At 40.7% G+C, this 21,043-nt stretch overlaps 1 protein-coding gene across 2 annotated transcripts in view; it reads right to left on the bottom strand.

Moving 5' to 3' along the window:
• Nucleotides 1-20,870, bottom strand: part of PRKCD (protein kinase C delta) — a 59,237-nt gene extending 38,367 nt beyond the window's left edge. Inside the window, exon 1 of one of the 2 annotated variants that reach the window (XM_064667847.1) lies at nucleotides 20,714-20,870. The gene's annotated coding sequence lies outside the window, so the exon portion shown is untranslated. The remainder of the gene's footprint in view (nucleotides 1-20,713) is intronic. The other variant, XM_064667846.1, reaches the window with a different exon arrangement.
• Nucleotides 20,871-21,043: the final 173 nt, after the last annotated feature.

The raw sequence follows: 21,043 nt of genomic DNA, 5'->3' as shown, positions 1-21,043 counted from the left end.
AAACAGTGATTCCAGGCACTTGTACAGAGTTCAGTGGAACACAGCATTGCATTTATGATCTTGGAATGAGAGAGTCAAAAGAACAAGGTTCAGGCTCGTGACACATTTACTGCTGACCTCTATGCCTCTGTTCCCTTTTATTATCACCACCTACCTACCAGAAAGTGAAGGTGAACAAATGGTTAGAGACAGGCTTGTCTAATAGTAGCAAGACATCATCATATCTAAGGATTACACTGTAAGCCTTAACAGTTTTAGTATTTCTTTCAAAAACAATCAACAGGAAGAGTCAATATTATACTTTAAGCAAGGTGTCAGGATGGCCAGTTACGGGTTTCTAACAGCAGTTCTACCCAATTCTGAGGCAATGCATTACCAAACTTATACCCAGAACTTTTCACCCTGTCCCCCACAGCAAGGGGAATCTGTCTTCCTGTAATTTTGGAAAGATGCATTACGCATGCAGGTTAATTAATTTGCTTCCATGATCAGACAGGGGAGAAGGCTCTTAGGATTCCTCCTCGATATGAGTCATTCTCATGGAAAGTCCCAACTTCCTCACTTACTCACAAGCCAAGGACCAAGAGTGCTGAGTAAGTATACAGCTCAGAATTGCACAGACAGGTAATCTGCCATTACAAATACTTATTAAAGCATTATACTTATTAAAGCTCTCTTTCAAAGTCCTTTTTTCAATCTGAAACAAAATCACCAAACTTAATATCCAAGGGGCATCTCAAGGAGTTTGTATGCTGCCTCTACTCACCTTTGAGATATGTATTTATAAAATTATAAGAATAATTGACACGGGTTTTTTTCCAAAAGTTTTTCCTTTCAAAGGCCCTGCAACAAGTGGGATGTTGGAATCAACCAAAAGAACAACCTGTTGAAGAGCTGAAGGGCAGATGAACATAACTGCATTTTAGTTTGGGATGAGAAGAGTATTGGCCAGGCTTGATGTAGATGTTAATAGCACCTTAAGTGGCAAGTTCTTAGTTGAACTTCACTTACACTGTGCTAAGTGAAACCTATTTATTCTACAAAACCACTGCCCTGCAAAACCCCAAGCTTTCCCTGTAAGAAATACTACTAACTAAACCAAGCTAAATACAAGGAATGATGGAGTATGGGAATACCCAGGGAAGGGGAAAATAGACAACTTAAAATAGAAAAATCAAATTTATTTTATCCTGTTCTCTTCCTGGTTTTTTAACCAGCATTAGCAAATTACATTTTAGCAAGAGTTTTATATGTTATCTACTCAACCACCTGGCTAGAAGGTATCCAAAGACAGTCATAATTCAGAACAGACAAATGGTAAAACCAGGCTTAAAACATGCTCATTCTTTTATCCACTCCCTTACACACAAGTGAGGAATCATTTGGATAAAAGTTTCACAGCACCTCAAAAAGAAAAAAAAAAAAAAATCCTTTACCTTGAGGAACACTACTGCTCAGGTTTTTTGGTTTTCCTCCTGGTGCCAGTGCCCAGCTCGCCTTAGTTTCAGGAGGCACCTCTCAAATAGGAAACAACAGCATTCTTTCAGGTTTCAATATTCATTGGACTCACTACAAACAATGACTGAAACCTCATTTTCACATCCAAAAATAAAAAAGAATGAGGAGAGATTAGATTACACAGCAGCAATTGGTGATTTCTGCTACTACAAGGAGAAGTGTTAGTAACCATAAATGTAGAAAAGGTCCCAAGTTGAACTGTACTGTTTTCTTTTGAATTTGATCTTGAAGGCACTATGATCCCAAGAAACCCTTTAACTTCTCTGTTCCTTAGTTTGCTCTAATAAAACAATATATATGTACTTGAAAAGTGCTTTAATTATGAAGACTGACAACACAAACTGCAATATTAGAAACAGAATTTGTTAACGCCAGCTTCCAACTCAATTTTGAAAAAATGGCTTGTGTTTACAGATGAAAGCAAAGTTACTTGGGCTGAACTAATCCTACAAAAACCAGATACAAGGAAGAAGCTATATTTTAAAATCTAGATTGTCAATCACAGCTGTGTCTGCAGAACAACTATTACAAGCCATCTAACTGGTGGAGGAACGGCACCGAGAGAGCAGCAACCTCTGGAGGCTTTGTGGCATTAACCAGCTGTCAAAATACAGCTCAGCTCCATGGGAACACACCAAACATTCCCAGACACTCTGCCTGTAAGTTTACAAACACTTCATAAATAACGCTTAAGCATCTAACAGGAGAGAGACTCAAACATGACATTGGGGGCCAACAGTGTGTGCAATGCAAAATGTGACTAAAGCTCACCAAGAGTAATAACCAGAGCTCCTGAAGAACTCAGGATTGTTTCCTCACAGGCATCTAACAGGTGAAATAAATGTTTTAGAGCACACGTTGTGCAGAGAGAAGTCAGTAAAAGCCAACCCACAGTGCAAAGAGAAGAGATGTAGATGTGGAACAAACAACTCAAAAAAGCCAAAAGTGTTGAGAGTTTAGAGAACTGCATCCTGTTGCCTAAAAATAGGAGAGGAAGATGGAGAGGAACTTTAAAACTATTACTTTTGTTGTGAGCTTTCACATATGTATTAATCATCCATGGGACAGACCTTGATGGCCAGGATTTGAGGATACAGACAGCACATAGAAGTTTTTTCCTCCTCCAGAAAATTAACAGGTTGTAGATACAGAGTTCTGGATTATCAGAGATTTTAGTCTGCTTGTGGTTTGTTGTTTTTTGTGTTTTTTTTTTTTCAAGTGACAAGACCTAATTAAGTATTATATATATATATATATATATATATATATACATTTAGAAGAATTCCTCTCCTCTCATCACTTCTCAGTTAGCTCCTATCACTTCTGGAGTGGTTTAATCCCTCTTTTTGGCACAGTTTACAGACATAAACATTCCTGCTCAAACTAACTATAGGAATACATGGGAACACACAGTTTACTAAAAAAACATAGCAAAGAACAGGAAGCAACAACACCATGAGTGGACTGATATGACACTGAATTTTTTTGCCTGATAATTCCTGGTTTCAAGACCTAGGAATTAAGTAGTCTGGGGAAAAAAATAGTTGCGCTACAACTTGGGAATCAAAACCTCCACAATTTAAGGGAAGCTTATATGTAAAGGTTCACAGTACTCCTCTGGAGGACTGTGCCATTTGCTGAGGCAAGGTCAAGTTCAAAGTTTTCAGAGCCCAGCATTTTGATGATTCACAATGCTGTGCCACTGGAAAGACATGTCAGTGGTGGGAGGGGTGAGGGGGAGAAGAGGTTAGAATAAAACTCCGTGACGTTGAAGCTTTTGTGGAGGATGTCAGGAATATCAGGACCAGTCATTCTTATTACATTTGTAGTCTGTTGCTCATGTAAGAATTTTGCATGGACAAGCTCACTTCAGCAGTATATCTATTAATCTTTTCAGCTAATCTGCTTCTTCCATAAATGTTCCAGTTCAAGACATTACTCAAAGCTTTTTTTTTCCTCCTTTTTTTCCTTCTCTTTTTTTGTTTGTTTTTGTTATTGTGAGGGTAGCTGGGGTCTTTTTTTTTTCCAAAAGGAACAAAACACCACGAGCAGCAAACCATCTATTTAAGGTTTTTTAATCTTCCACTGGGTGCTGATCATTATTTGAGCTATGGAAATTCATCAGAAGGATCACTGGCTCGTTTTCAAACAACAGTTCCTCTTTTGCCAGGAAGCTGAAGGATAGTGCCTTCTGAGAAAACACTGAGCATCTTTTCTGGAAGCTGACCAACACTTAATTGTGCCTATTCCACATGAATTATTTGAATATCATATAAATATTTCAGTGTGGCATCAGAAATACAAAGCTCCACCTGAGTACGTGCAGTTTAACCTATGTAAGCACACACTTCTTTCAGATAGCTCCTCTTCCTCTAAAAGTACATTTTTGAATGACAGACAGTCAAAAAATTATTATAACTCAGAAGTATTTAACAGGTGGTTCCCGTGCTCTGTGTACTTATGTACACAACTACAAATTAAATTATGATCTCTGTTACCCAAATGACTCATTCCAAACAGCAATTACAGTCTGACATGCACTACAGGCATGACTGCTAACAAACTCCACTGACATTGCTTAACCTATCTGATTAGTAGATGTGGTTTTGGTTACTTCCAAGCATGTCTAATTTTAATCATCACACTGAATTTCCACAGACTTTGCAGGTTTTCTGCCTCAAAGGGCCGGAGGAGTTTTTAGGTTTCATTCAAAAAGATTTCAGCTCTTTAATAAGACACGGCTATAAATCACCTGGAATTTACTTTGGAGTCACAGGTATAGCTAAAAACAAAATATGAGATGAGAATCTTCTACTTTTCTTATAACAATTTCCCCCCTTTAAAATGAGAATAATTCCATCTCAACGACACTGTGAAGCTACCCAGAAAAAACTTGAGTTAATCACAAACACAATACAATGGATGAGAAAACTACTGACACTATCTTCAGAGCAGTTTAGGCAAATTTAAAAAAATCAGAAATAAGACACTATTCCCACAGAATTAAAGGATGAGAACAACAAAACCACCTCCATCTTCCTCCTGTCTTTATACATTTCAGAAAGCTACCACGTAACTACAGACTGCCTCAGTTCTACTTTGCATATTAATCTTCATTTGGGCATTTTCCAGCATTTCGTAAACCCATTTTTCTGGCTGGCCATGGGAGACATGGTATACACACAGTGTCTGGAACTGGCATGACTGAGGCCCCGTGGGTCCTTCTGGCATGTAATGAAGTAAAATGATCTGTTCCACCAAAGTTCAGGACAAAATTTCTATCCCACTGTATTCCCCGTTCCCAGTGACCTTGTTAGGCAATTATCTTCCCTCATATGTGGAAAACTGGCAGCCTGCCACCTCACATAGCTGCATAATAAATGAAATTGTCTGCCAGCAGTACCCGCCTGTCATACCTGTCTTTCACACTTGGCAAGGATTTCATTCTGTCTTCTAAACCTCTTGGATTTCGGCCGTAACTACACTCAGGCAAGACAGAAACAGTCACATCCTTGGAAGAGTATCTGGGATTTTTCCTTGAATACACAAGGTAGTCCATGAGTAATGTGTTAACCTGACAAGTCACCAAGTTTGTCTTCCTTAGGAAGCCCAGCAACAACAATCTCTGCTTCCTACCTGTTCCTAGTACAGCCTAACCACAAAAATCTAACTCTACTGAGTTAAACTCTATTAACTCTAATTTAAATAATAAAAACTGAAAAAAAATTACTTTGCAGACTCATTGCTTACTCCTTTTTCTGATTTTTCTTTGGTAGTATCTTCCTAGACAGATGAGTTTTCTTCTAGATAACCTACAGCTTTTAAGACCCAGGCTGTGGCAAATCTAAATTACAGTGACCAAGTCCTTCAGGGATTAGATGCAGAGTTTGCACCTGCCAGGAAATAACAGCAGACAACTGAAACTGAAAAAAATCCATCTAAATGAGTCTCATAGCCTGAAAAATTTTCCTGCTTTTCCAGATAAACTGGGCAGAGTCACAGGAGACAAGCTTTCCACATTGAAAATGGAGCAGCAATCAAACCAAAAGGTATGATCCTCACTCTCTTGAGCACTCATACTGAAGTCAAGAATAATTATTTGAAATTCTACACGTGGCTCTTGACAAGGAGACACAAGCTTCTTACAACTGCTACAGTTTATCACACCTAAATATCCTGAACTCAGACAGTAACTAAGTCAAGGGGCAGACGAGAGGAACCCTTATGTCTCAGATGAAGCATCACCAGGAATTTTTCCTTGTTCACAAAGAGCCAGCTCGGAGGCAGAAAGTAAAATTACTAAAGCTGTGCCTTCGCAGAGAAGAGTTAGGATTTAGCAATAAACACAACTCTGCAAAATGAAGCAAAGCAAAGTGTATGTTTCACTAATCTAACAAATTCCATAAAATCAGGATGTTTGAATGTTTCCAGAGACACCAGGGGAAAAAACCCCAAAGCAAACAAAACCAAAACCCAGAAAATGAGGATCAAAGCATACAGTAAAGCGTCAGCCATCAAACTCTGGAGCCATAACAAAGGCTTTATAATCTAAAAAAGATTACATGGTTGCCATTTTACAGTGTTTCTGTGAGTGAGAGATAAATGAGAACATGGTAAAGGTCCAAAACATACCAGCTGAATAAAACCCAATCTGTTACATTTTCCAAGACTGCTCTATGAGTTTTACTAGAAGCAGCACAGTGAGTGTAGCCAATTTTCCCCTGAACAGGAAAACCTCAACCCTGTGTATCAATGGCAAGAAGAGCCAAAGAGTGTAACAAAGACCCTTTCAAACACGGGAAAATCAAACTAAGAAGAACAAATCAGCTACTGTGAAAGAACCAAAAGTTTTCTATGGCCTAACATATTTCCAAAGGTGGGGTTTTATAGGAATCCACGACTTTATTTGTATAACCTTACACTTCACACTAATGTCATATCAGCTCTTTCAAAGTATTTCACTAAATAAAACAAGCATGAACTGGGAGAGACTCAGAGCAAAGAGCTGTACACACTTGCAGAATTGTTTGATCACAGTAAGGTTGCTCTGAATTTTACACTGAGTTTCCACTGCTCTGTTGATTTTACAAAGCATTCTGAAAGGCAAAACCCTCCAGCTATAAGCAAATTCTGAATGCCAGCTCACTGTCCTACCCCCCTCCATTGCCTGCTACTGAAAAAACACCCATGGGGAAGGTCAGTACCAAATTTCAACAATAAAAGAAAAATGTTTTAAGTTGCTCCTTTGAAGAGATTTAGACAAGCAAATTGATTACTGTGACAGATCCTGAAAACATCTGATTGCAAACTGCTGAAGACTTGACAGCAACACAATGGATTTTGTTCAGAAGAAAAAAGTGGGAAAAACACCCAAATACTCCCAGTCTTTTAGGATGACTGAGAGACTTAGTTTTGAGCAAAACATATTTTACCACTTTTTTTCTCTAGAGCTTTACCAGGCATTTCTAAATAAACTAGATACTGAAGTTGTACACATTTTCAGAGACCACTGGTTTGGTTTTTCTCCAAATCTCAGATACCTGTAAAACCAGCAGTTTCCATATAACAAACTATGGATACAGAAAGATGACTTAATCACTGATCTCAGAAATTCATTAAATTGCAGTATAATGCTTCCTGCAAGTATTACCACTGGAATTGGTTATTTGTTTTAATAATGGACCTGCTATGACGTTTCCTACGAGCAGTGGGGAACTGCCATGAGTCTCTGGAAGGACTAAAATAAGAGAGAATCAAAGTAACACAGTAAAGTCTCTTAAAATCAGGTTTTGACTGCTACTTATGTATCTTATATATCAGAGAAACCAAAGGCCAAGGAAGAAAGGGAGCTGGGTAACAGAAAAACAAAGCTTTTTGGAGTTTCATGATTTAATAGGTTTCACCGCAGAACTTCTTTGTATTTTTGTCTTTTAGAAACGAAAGTACTGAACTGCATCTGTCCCTTCAGCAAAGCACAGAAAAGGTATAGGAAAAGAAAGTAGAGCACAGGAATACAAAGTGAAAAAGTAAAAGATGAGTTCCAGTTCTGTGAAATATGCTCTATTAAGACTGATGTCACCAGAATGTCTCATGTGAAAATGTCTTTTAAAGTACAGAATTTGAGGTCTCAAATTAATTTCTCTCTTGCTTAAAGCAGTACCAAAATTATGTTTTGCTATTTTCACACTTTATCAACAAAAGGGTTTTTTCAGGGTTTGTCTTGGGGGTGGACACACACACACACACACCACACACCCCTCAACAGGTGCAATGGTACTGGTTAAAACAGTTGTAGGAGAAGAAAAAAATATCATCTTCATTGACATTTTAATCAAATATGTTGTCTAGCTAAAATCAGGGAAATTTAATTCTTGAAGCACAATCTTGCATGCATGAAGTAAGAATGTGAGAGCTCACTTATTTCTCTGCCAGTGACAGTGCTACCAAGCCACCTGAATTATGACCACACTGACATCTTTGTGAGCACATCTACAGCAACAGGAAAACTGGTTATACTGCTTTCAACCTGATTTTACTCAAACACTGTTCAAAGTCTGGTGAGCCCAAGTAACTCCAGGCACTATCTAATTCCTTCCTGATATGATGGGCTGTACAGTGTTTGAGCATGTGTAGGCAAACCAAAGTCTAACAGCAACAGATAAACTCGGATGTCTTTGCAGTAGGAAAGGCTCTAGGCAGGGTGAAGCACAGAGGTTTCTGGCTTTTGGTTGGGCTATGGAAATAAAACAGCATTTTGCTTTCCCTGCTGGGTTACTCCTAGCACTGTTAGCACTGGATGTAACTAACAGGGTGAAGTTCATCTGCAATCCCCTCCTGAGTCCCTTGACATCTCCCACTGGAGCGGCTGCAAGCCCCTCACGCTGCTGTGAGATCCTTAAGTAGCCCGTGGCCACCTCACTGTTCCACTTCAGCCCTTACTCCTGAGCTACAGAGAACACAGTGTTTTCATTGGCACAGTTGGAACACACAACTAAACATCTGGAAAACTGTTTCAAAGTCAAAGCTCGCATTTTTATTTCTTTCTTAGTATTTAGCAACACCTGAAAACTCAGACCCTGCCCCGAGCACTAATGTTGTGCTCCAAAAGGCCAGTTCAGAACATGGACAATTTTAACACATAAACAATGTGGGAACCAGCTCAGAAATGTGTTTATGCATAATCAGAGTCAACCAAGCTCTCTATTCCAGGATCCACATTAAAGGAACAGAAGCAACAAGCCTACTCCCTCTTATTATGTTGTTTGCTAATGACATTATTATTTGTAGCTGTTATTATCACTCAGCTGAACAAACATTTTCGTTATTGATGAACATCATATGCACCTGATGTCATATGGCACTATACATCTGCAAGGAAAAAAAAAACCAATTGTACTGTTTGAACTGGTGGGGAGATGCAACTAATGGAAACATGGTGCCAAGGTCCTTCAGCCAATTCCAAGCTAAACATAAACTACCAGGTTGGTAATCCTATATAGAATGGGAATATTGAGAGTTTAAGAAAAAATGCTGCAACAGCTGAAGTCATTGCACTGCATACAAAGTCTGAGAGGCTGAAAGGACAGGCTTACATCTCTCATTCTTTCATCTACAACCTGTGACTCCCACCTCTGTCTGCACCAAACATGCAACAGGAGCTTTCCATAGCTTCTGTCTTCCCTGTCACCACGTTTTGTCTCCAACGGGAAGGTTGCTCCCTGGCAACCAGAATATGCCTTTCTTGCAGCCTATCAGATCAAACATTCAGAAGACTTAAAAAGATAAATTCTGTTTAGTTGAGTGCAAAGATTTGCAAGCTCAGCCAACCATATTCTCAGGCAAATGTGAGGACAATACAGTGTTGTTATCCCGGTTTTCTGCAAGTGCTTCCAGAGAGAAGCAGTCAGTATCAGAACATGGCTCCAAGTGATACTGAGTAAGTCTAACTGGAATCTGTGGAAAGATTCAACAAAGTAAAAAGGCTTTTCCAGCTTCTTTTCCCAAAGGACAAAACCTCTGTTACTCCACTCATTTCATCCCCATCTTATTAACACACCAGCACAGGCAAAAAGTATGTGGGTTCTCCATGTAAAACCTAACTTTGAGGAAAAGAAATCTCTCAGAAACTTTATAGTCATAAAGTCACAACGAACACACAAGAAAACTCGCAAGTCTCAAGAGTATTTTCTCCCAGATGTTGGCAGACACATTTACCTCATCTTAGTTCCAGCCTTGATACAATATTGTACAGTGTCAGCTACATGGAAATTTCTCCAGTTTCTACCAGGGAAGGGCTTGGGCTGTGCAAGGACAGAAGTGGGTGTTGCTTTGCAGCACACACAGCTGAGCTCAGCACCATCAGTCCCGTAAGGCTGGATGAGAGCTGAGGGGTGTTTCCCAGCTGGACAGCTCAGGGCTCACCCTGTGTGAGACAGGGCTGGCAGCAAACCATGGAAGAGTGACAGCACTCAGTGGGGTCCCCCAACCAGGCCCCCACACTTGGGCTGTTGCAATAGGAAAAACCAGCAAGAAAATGAAGAAAACATGGTGAAAATGGAGAAAACCCATGTTTGTCTGGGCACGCAGCAAGCAACCAGTAACCCAAACTCCACAACGCGTCAGGGGTCAAGCAGCAGCAGAACAACTCTGCTATCCAGCACAACAGTGCTCCTGCTGTCCTATCTCTTCAGAGTCCCACATCCAGCTCCAAACATTCCCCCCACCTGCCCCTGCTTCCCTCCAATCCCTCATGCACTGAGCACAGATGGTGGACAGATACACACTGCAGTGTTCATATACAGGCTTTAAAAGGTTTTACGGTACAGAAACTGAGGTACTGCAACGTGTACTTCTTTTGTAGCTTTCCTAACAAATTACTTTGGGAGACTGAATGGTTAAGCAAGTCAGCAGGGGTATTAAATGGACTTTGGAAAATAAGACCCCGATCAGAAGAGTGTAAATATGCTGCTCTTCATTTACTTGCTGCAACTTCACCCACCAAAAGTCCAAATAAGAGCTAAAGGACCGCAGGAATAATATCAAAATCAGAGAGACACAAACAGGCATGGCTTTAAGTTGCCTTTAACTCTTACTTATTAGACAGCAGGGTGCTCCTAGTAACTAAAGCAAAATCAAATACAGCAGAACAGGGATACATTCTCCAACCTGGACACCTTGCCTACAGCAAACGTTTTCAATTACATGAGCCTGGCATCCTTTTTTGTGTTGTTAAGAGGATAAAACACTAGATATGGTTGTCTTTCCTTTGAAGTGTTTGAATGCTCATACTACTGCCTCACCACAGTGTCTGAGAAGTATTAACTGTACAGCCCAGCTTGGAGAGCTGCTAATTCAAAACAGAGCTGTGTAACTTGCATGGTTTGTTTAAAGCAAACAAAGAAAACATCCCTCTGTTTGAGACTCACTCAAAAATTTTTTAGTATTAGGATCAGCTTACTTACTGGAAAGCAGCATGAAGTAGTAGTAAGAAAATCAGATTTATAAAAAAAAATTAAAAGAAAAGAAAGAAAAATACCAGAACCATAATACAAGTACATAATTTTTTCAATCTAGACTAGAAATAAAGCTAAAATCCTTCCATAGGCCCCCAAACAACATTTGTTTGTCAATGTGATGAAGCCTTCAAGAAAGTATAAAACCCTCCAGAATTCAAGCTTGCCATCACACATATGATGTGTGTATCAAAATGTTTTAAAAGAATTTAGAGCTCTTTCTTCACCATCTATAGAAGCTTCATTTTCCAGCAAATGACACTGCAGTAATTGACAGTTAAATTTAAGGAACTGAAAATAAAAGCGGGTTGTTTTTTTCCACTGACTGACTTGCAATAAAGTCATCACAGATGTGATTATTAAGTCTTGTAACAAAAAAAAAAAAAAGAAGAAAAAAAGAGTCATGACGCTCAAAAGAGTAATTTTGTGTTTGAGTGTGTCCCTTTGACAAACTGAAATCATGCTATGTCACAGCTTTCAGAGTATTTTTTACTTACGAAAAATTTCCATTTTAGGTTATCACAGCCATTGAGTGCTGCTGCTAAGTAAAATCAGTTTTGTTATCAACCAGACAAGGCTCAGACAAAGCTGTTGCTGTTCTGGTAATTAATTCCTCATCATTTATTTCATGTGGACAGAAATTTCTTCCTGGATATTTTTCCATTTAGAGTCCTAAATCATTTTACAAGTTTCATCTGTCAATCAAATTGAACCTTGCTGTAGCAGCAGCACTTGTATCCACACAAGTGGCAAATCAGTTTATAAACATTTTGAATTATTGTGTTTGCATAAGCTTTTGTATTTAACTGCACCAATGAAAGAGCAGACTTAAAGTGGACTGCCACATATGCTTAGATAAGGCTTAGCTATGATAAACTGACTCAATCATTAAATACCTATGTAAGAGCTCATTTTCTTCACAGAAAAGATGGGGATGATGGGGATTAATTGCTAAGTTTGCTATAATCACATATTATGGAAGACGAATGGCTAGTTCATCCCTAGAAAAAAAATCATTAGAATAAAAGACTTCTCCAGCTTTTTATGCAGCATTAAGTGTTTTCCCACAAAATAAAGCAGTGGAAAGTGCTGGAAAAGCCCTTTCACTGTTTCACTGTTTGGGGGGGAAGGTGGGAAAGTAAAACTTGATTCTTAAAGTACGTTACATTCTGCTCTGTGATCCAAGAACAATTCTCAGTCTGATTTTTGGGTTCAGCACTGATATACATACTTCTTATAATTTTTAAAAATAGATTTAACCTAATCTTTACTACATTTAGAACTTTAGTAATTTATACAGTAAAGATATTTATATGTATTTTACTTATGTTTTACTTATATATCTACTAAATGCACTAATGTGTACTTTAGTTAGCATACTAGATTCCAATCACTGCTTATTTTAAAAACATATCCTTGAACTCAGCTGTGCATAAGATAGACATGAACTCCATACAAGAAATGTGCATGAAAGTACATTTCAGTCAAGATTCGGCCCTTTCAGGAAATAGCTATTAGGGTTATAATATACATTAAATTTCTATGAATCAGTATAAAAGACTTCTTGCCAAGATTTGCTTTTTAAAAGGAGAAAGAAATGCTACTGTTATATTCAAAATCAAAATGCAGCTCTGAGAAGGTGAACACTTTGCTGCAAGAAGTCAGCAGCTCCCTCCTTCAAAGTTTTGAAATGAGGCTTATGCAATGCAGAGTTCTAGTGATGGAAACACTGGGTTCACAGTTAGTAACTAGTAAGAGAATAAAGAAATAAACAACAGAACAATGGACAAAAGCAGGAGATTGAAACTAAAAGCAGATTTTGGTCACAAGAGGTCCTTTCATTTGTTCTTTTCTCCAGCTAGGAGTTGCAATAAAAAAAGAACAGAACTCAACATGAGAGGCAACGAAGGACTGGCCTATTTTGGCTTCTTCTCCACTCCTTAAATACATATCTATATAAACTTCTAAGCAAATAAACACTTCTCTTTGCTTCAACTGCCACCCACTGGAAAAGGAAAGCAACATTAATTCAAATTTGCGAGACCCAAAACAGGTCAGGAAAACCAATCTGACAGATACTGGTACAGATTACATTAAAACTCTGGGGTTGCCCTGAAAATCTTAGTGGCACTGCTAGAAATAAGCAAGCTTGCAAATTAAACTGAAACAAAAAACCAGAGTGCAGTAACAAATCAGAGCTCTACTTCCTCTCCCTACCCTGGGTCCAGCCAGTGGGCAATGGGGTTGTATTACAAAAGTTTTGGGGAGGAGCTGGAGTTCATGAAGATGAAGGGAGAGCACAAGGACTGACAGCACCCTCTGACACACACGGACAAGCAGCATTGCACAGCCCGGCTCTCCTCATCACCCTGGGCTGTGATGCCCCTGCAGCACTCCAGGTCCATCTCCATACTCTTACTGCTGCTCTCTCTCCCACCTGCTCTTGCCCTACAGCAGAAATCAATCAACTGCCTTGCCTAAATGGCAGCTTTGGCATTCCTGCTTTCCCTCATCAGCAACCTCCATATCCCCTTCAATGGACACACGGGGTGTCTGTGGCACAGATCCAATCACCTAATCTTTTAAGAAACAGAGCAAGGCACTTTCAAGTGCCAATGAATGGCTCACTGCATTCAGTCCAAAGCAGAAATGGATGCCTTTTAGCTCTCAAATTACCTGGAAGAGTGCAGGTCCATATTAAGAAGCTCTTGCCCCTGGGATGCTGCTTTCTCTGTCAAACAGAAATCTTAACTGTCAGCTCCTGCCTGTTACCGAGGAAGGGAAGTAAATGTAATCTGAGAGTGCTCCCAGGAATTCCCTGACACACGAATCTCCTCTGGATGTTTGGCAATCAGCATCCCCAAGTCATTAGTGAGAAGATGTGAGTTCATGAAGGCCACAGTCATCAGCCAACAGACTCATAAGGAAGTAGCTAAACTCTTGTTGAGCAATTCCCAGCTCAGCATGAACACAACGTTAACAGACCAGCACACTGGATGTGAAGAAATGTGATCATCACTGCTCAGGGACTGCAGGAACCAGACTATTTAAAAAACCAAAGCCAGGTATCTATCAATACTGAAAGCATCTATAATCAAATCTACCCCTTCACCTGCAGAGATACTTGTATGACAAAGGGTTTCAGATCTAGATTTTAATTTAATCTGAAAATCCAGAGTTTGTTTCAAAATGAAAGATCCTGGCAGCATCTGCTTGATGTAAGACAGCCATCTGTGCTCTCTTACAGGAGTATACATTAAATACATTTTATAAAAATAGATCAGGAATAACTCTTACTTTCACAAGACCTTTTCAGTAAGATATTCTGACACACAACCGTGTTCTTTAGCAAGTGAAATATTTTCTCAACAGGCCCTATCGAAGTCAGTGAGGTACAAAATGCCCACTGTGGTCACACAGTTTCACCAACAAAACACGGTCACCCGGAGGCACTACAAAATACAGCACAACTATCTTGAGATAAAACATACAGGGCAGTCAGTGTCATATTTCAAACATGACAGTCTTTCAACACTATTGCACTATGTCTATTTATCTTGATTTTCCTTGAGAATACAACTTAAAAGCATATGATGAGCACCACTTGTTACTGGCTGGACCATAACTTTCTAACAAACTTTCACACAGGGGACTTTTGGAAAAGGAGGGACTGTTTTTTTAAAGAAAGAAACACAAGATTGCTCTTCTGTTCAAACAAGAATCAAATACAGCCTCATCCTAGAAGAGCATAGTTCAGCCATCAAACAATGTGTTAGCAATAGCTTTGTACTCAGAATTTCCCACACAAAGGCAGAGTGCAGAAGCCAAGTTTAACCTTGAGTTTGGCTGCTAGACAGTTTTGATCAAGTATCTGTCTGTATGTTCAAGCATCTAAATCTTATAAAAAAAATCTGGCTATAAGTTAAAAAAAATAAAAGCTTTCCAAACAGAAAGACAAATCCAGTATCACAACCAAAAATCCTTCTTCCCTTAAGCTCGTCCTTATAGTAAAGATTGATACATTCAATGCACTGAAGTAAATTAAGTATCTTTGGTATAATGAGGAACAAAGTGGTCTTGACAAACACTCAGATTTCACGAGTTCCTTCAGCAGAAAAACTATGGCAAGGCTTAAATTGCACTTCCTCAAGAAACCAGAGAATATGATAAAGAGTCAAGTATACAAACAAGGATTTCGTTAGATCTGTAATAAATTGGTGTTGATGGGAAAAAATAAAATCAAACACTCAGAAAATAACTTGACATTTGAGTGCTAAACATGCATGAAGTTTTCTCTCTGTCATCTCATCATTAGCAATTTGTCACACAGCAAACAAGGAGGCTAAACCAACAGAGGTCTAGGCTTCCAGCTCCAAAATCAGTAGTATGAATTACTTCATGAAGAAAAAAGCTGAGGCTGAAGTTCAGATTTACTGCATATGTTTCAAGACATGCTGTATTGATAGCAGGTAGCCAGGATTAAACCAAGTCTATAAATACCTAAATCATTTATGAGACTGCAAAAGACTAAACAAAATGCAAATCAAAGCCACTCATGCACAAAATCTACATGACATTTCAGAGGTTTTCAGCCATCCAGGAGGTGAGAAACAAGATACTAATTCAGACAACTCCTCTGAGCCCAGTGAGGTGGAAGGGAAGACGGCCCACAGGCACCTCTGCAGAAAGGAGGGGAACTCTCACTAAGCTGTTTGGGAACAGCTTCTTTCAGAAGGGTCTCTTTGCCACAGAAGTGCTCACTGCAATGATACCTGGACCTATTAGCCAGTCTCTTAGGAGCTATCCCAACTCCACTCTCACTACCAATGGGTAAAAGTGAAACCACTTGGTTACATTTCAACCAAACAAAACCATGGTTTGCTCACAACTCTAAGGAAAAGTACCAGAAACAGCAGGAGATATATATATATATATATACACACTTTGCATAACTGTTTTGTTCTCAAAAGCGGGCAGCACCTTGGAATTAAAAATAATCTTGTTCTGGGGCATAGAGAGCTGCTGCTCCCTTTTTTTTTTTTAAAGTTTGATGGTTGGCTGATAAAATGGGAGGAGATGGCAAGCACACACCCTCCTGCCTTTGCAGTCAGGCAAGTATCATACAGGGCTAAAAGCTTTATGTGCATCAGTTTCATGAAGTTATCTGTGATAGTCATTCCCAGACTTTATGGATGGTGATTATTACCATATGAGTACCAACTATGCTTAAATATCCTTAAATAAACTTTTCCAGAGAGAGTATTACCCTCAATGGCAAAGCAATTACCAGGAAACACATAATTTCTGCAAGAGGATACCATAAAAAGTATTCTGTGGTTTTATGCATTTTCTTGGCTTGAGAAATATTCATGAAGAATTTATGTTATGACCTGCCTCTTGGATTTGCAGCTACTGATATAAATCTGTGCTGCATCGCTCCCATCTTTTCAGTCAGAAACTGTCAACTCTATTGTAAATCAGAAAAAAAGCAACAGGTTCAAAACATAGCTTACTTCATGGATGTCAGGGCACCCTCCTATCACTGAAAGGCAGACATAATGTCCATAAATTTTAATTGAAAGGAAAAAACCCCCCAAACCTAGAAAATAACTTGAAACCTACAGATACACCCATCAGATTTCCATTTTCTGTATCAATGTCACTTGTAACAGAGCCTGGTCTAGAACAGACCAGAAATAAATCTTGCATGACACTTGCCGAGGTCAGATTTGTGCAGTTCCCAGTGTTCCTGTGTGCCAGATCCCTCAGTTCTTCACCTTTTCTGGTGCCTCTGGTACAGGAGCAGCCCCCTGGTGCAGCTTCCAGTCAAAAAGGCAGCATGGATAATCTAGGTGGCCCTGCAGAGCTACAGGCAATGCACTGCCTCATACAGAGCAGACTTTGCAAAAGTACTCAAATACCATAAAAAGCTTTTGGGGTAGCTCTGACCTAGAGAGGCAATACCTCTTTAAGAAAGTGTAAAAACTCCTTCGGGTGGAAATGAGTGCCTTTGAAATGAGAACACAACACAAGCCACTTCAGCACTATTTTACCAAGGCTGTAAAGAGCTCTCCCAGGCTCATTTCTCTTAATTGCATCTTTGCAAAGTGCAGCCAAGCGGATGCAGAATGATTACTTTTAATGTGCTACCCCAATGGCTCTGAATGGCTGGTGTGGCTTTCCCCCTTTCCTCATTCCCGCTCCTTGTCCTTTGGCTCTACAGAGAGCTCTACAGAACCAAATTCTGCACTCAGATTATTGCAGGTAAAGGAAGACTCAGAGAAAAATGACAAGTTTTGTTATGGACCAATAGTTTTAAAAAAATACTGGAACACAAACTGTTTTGGTGCTTTTTAGGCAGCTTTTGGACAGAACCCGATAAGCAGAATGGAGAAGATGCATTTAATGCAAGGATAAACCCAGAGAAAAGTCACATAATCTTTCTCATCAGCGGATGATTAACAGAGGAATTTGGTTCCTAATGAAGTCAGCCAGCCCCCAGACTCCACTGGTAAATCCCTTCTTGTCATCTTTCACATTCAGCTCTGACTCATCTGCAACAAACATTTCAATCCACAGTCTATTTCTTTTTGCCTCCATTCTTTTTACCGTAGGTTAGGGATGTGCTTTGTAAATGCAACCAAGGGGATGGTGGACTATAGGTGCATAATGAATTTGGACTGCATCATGAAGACACACACCTGAGTTAGCTTTGGGGACCTCAAATACCTGTGTCAATGAACACAGCATGGGCACACCCCTCAGTGCTGGCTGACACCTGTAAAGTATTGACACGGATCAGCTGCACTGAGTGAGCTTTGAGACATCCACATGTGCTACAGTCCCACCTCCAGTCCCTCTGGAGAGAGGTGATGAAGGGGCTCCTCTTTTTGGCAGCAGCAGCTCCAGCTGTGGATGGGCAGTATGTCCCCAGGGCTCTGTGCCTCTGCACAGGGGCAGGGTGACAGTGCAGCCCTTCAAATGGAAACAAAGATGGATGATTAATTTAGACTATTAGGCTCTGAAGTACTCATAGAATCACAGGCTGCTGTAGGTTGGTAGGAACCTTAGAGATCATCTAGTTCCAATCCCCCTACCCAAGGCTGGGACACCTTCCACTAGACCAGGTGTCTCAAAGTGCCATCCAACCTGGCCTTGAACACTTCCAGGGATTGGACTCAACCTGAGATGAACTTTAATTGTAATGACTGTGGCTTTTAGACATCAAAATAAACTCAGAGGCCTGAAAGCTTCTATGCTTTTCACAGGAAATCAGTTATTTTAATAACAGATGGCATCTTTCCAAGTTTTATTGTTATTTCCTTGATCTATATAGCATCAAATAGCCAAGTTCCCTTTGAGAGATTCTTTTAAATATTTCTCTTTAAGAAAAGCAGCTAAATTTCCCAAGTTTTCTAGTTTGGAAATAGTTTCTAGTTCATAAATAATTCCTTCTTTACAGAGTATCTTTTTGCATATACTGTGTGACAAAAAGTAAAAATTATTATGCTATTTCACTGTTCCATTCAATAAGAAAAGTATGACCCTAATGCATAATTATGCCTAATCAAAAGGTGGATTATCATTCATTAAATACAGAATGGAAAAAAATTGAGAATCAGCTCTTTTCTAGTGAGAACAATACAAGCATCTTCCTGACCAATTATCTCACAGGTATTGACTGAACAGAATTACCATATGACTTATTCATTAACCACACAAACATCACATCTGTGTAACTGAATATATTTCTCTGTGTGTTTGTATCAGCCACTGAGTGGCAGCAATTCCTTTATACCTAAATCTGAATTATGAGATGCAGGATGAAAATTTCAAAGTATTGCTAACTCTTGATTCTTTCATGCTGCCTCTAAATTTTTCGAGTTTAGCACTATATGCAAACAATAACAATGAAATACCTTTATTACGTTTTGATTTTTAAACAGTCAAAATTTCAAAAGTAATATATTTTATTTTGATAATCACACATCCCTAAAACTGGGCTATATTCAGTTTTACAAAAAGATAACTTTGAGTAAAACTATGTGGATCAAGAAAATTGAAAATTCCAGCATTTCATCATTTATTAAACTAAAGCACACACCTATATTTTATTATGAAACCCACGGTGAGGGTGAGAAACATTAAAAAAAAAAAAAAAGATACCTAATCCTATGTTTTGCAGCCTTAAGTTTGCTTCTCTCCTTGGAGCATATTTGCAGGTTCCCACAGGAGTGTCTTGAGGTGACCGAAATCTATCAGTCCAAAGACAAACAGCTAACATTTTAATATAGCCATTTTCAGGAACTAAATAAACAGGAAATCCTGCATATACACTTTCTGAAAAAAAGATGGTTATGATTATTGCTTAACCACTTAAGAAGCACTTCTTCATAGTGTCATGCTCAGAAAGCTACTCTGGTTTTTGCTTGGTTATATCTTCCTATTTGATTAGCACAACGCTGGACTGCATTATTTGAGAGACAGAAAGCCAAAGAGGTCATTTCCTATTACATTGTTAATAGAGTAATGACTGTACAAGGCCAAGGACCAAGAAAGATTTAAAACGCTCTAAACACAAAAGTGTATCCAGGATTTTGACATTGGCTATTTGTAGATATATTAGATACTGCAATTCAGTCTTCAAATGAGTTTCTAAAGCTAGGAAAATATTTAATACGGGAACTCGTTCTCCCACACCCGTCTGCTCTGCACATTCAGTTCTGCCCTATAAAGGCAAGAGACAGGATACAGGGCAATATTATCCTTGCACATAAATGTCCTGAAAGAGCTTCTATGTCCAGATCAACACTCTGCTCTGTGCTATCTTGAACAACCTAGAAGTGAAGTGGTGTAACAGTCAGGGCCCACAAGTAAACAGATGTCAAATGTAACCACAGAATGCCATGATCCAATTATTTTAATATTTCATACCCTAATGCAAACGGGGAATTCTCTAGTGATGAACTGAAAATTGTTTTTTTAATAGATGCACGCCTGGCATGTGTGTACAAAAAAAGCATCAGGCATTCCTCCTCCTTCACTCCTTATTGTCTGTCGCCATTCAGCTGGAAACCTGAGCGTGTAAAAGATTGTGCGTTTTATCTCCTAACTCGCTGTCGCGCGGAGACTGAAACAGAGTATCAAGGCGGCCGGGGAGGAAAAAAGAAGTTGGCATTGCCAAAGTTGGCATTTCTGCCGAGAGGGAACTCCATGTTTCTGTCAAGGACCGGCGGCAGGGATCTCGCTGCTTCCTCGCACGGGGCACGGTCCCGTCCCTCCCGCAGCCCGACAGACTCTCCCCGCCCAGGGTCGCGCTTCCCCGGGACCGAGCGAGGCGGCCCCACGCCCGGCACCCTCGAGGGGGGCAGCGGGGAGGTTTGGGAGGACAAAGCCCAACATGGAGGGGCCGCGGGAGCAGCCCCGGTGCCGGGGCAGCCCCACCGCCTCCCGCCCCGCAGCCCCTCCGGCGGCACCGCCCGGCCCCGCGCCCGCCCCGCCGGGACGAGCCCCCGGGAGCCCCTCGCTCTCTCCCTTTCTCCCTGCCCGCCGGGCGCCCCACGGAAGCCGCCCGGGCCGGAGGGAGCCGAGCCCGTCTCGCTTCCTCCTTCACCCCGCGCCAGGCGGGGCAGGAACTGCCGAGCGGAGCGAGCCCCGCGCCGGGGGCAGGTACCGACACTCACCCGCGTCCTGGGAGCCGTCGGGGGCCGCGGCCGCCGCCGAGTTTCGGGCGCTGTCCCGAGAGAGAGAGAGAGAGAGAAAGAGAACGAAGGGAGTGCGGGCGAAGGGGAAGGAGGGAGGGAGTGTGTCCCCGGCCCAGCCCGGCGCTCCCCGCCCCGCGCTCCGCTCCGCCCACGGGGCGCAGCTCCGGCCGCGCTCACCTGCTGCGGCCGCCCCGCCCCGGAGGTGCCGAGGCGGGTGGGCGCTGTCGCTGCTCTGCCTTTTTTGCGGCTCGTTCCCCCGCCTGTTCTCACTCCCTGCTCTCCCGTGCAGGCGGCTGCCTGTGGGAACGC

Source organism: Pseudopipra pipra, chromosome 11 (genome assembly GCF_036250125.1).
Source record: "Pseudopipra pipra isolate bDixPip1 chromosome 11, bDixPip1.hap1, whole genome shotgun sequence".
NCBI classification, from domain to species: Eukaryota; Metazoa; Chordata; class Aves; order Passeriformes; family Pipridae; genus Pseudopipra; species Pseudopipra pipra.
The sequence above is the reverse complement of the archived record's forward strand: the minus strand, read 5'-3'. Positions and strand labels throughout refer to the sequence as shown.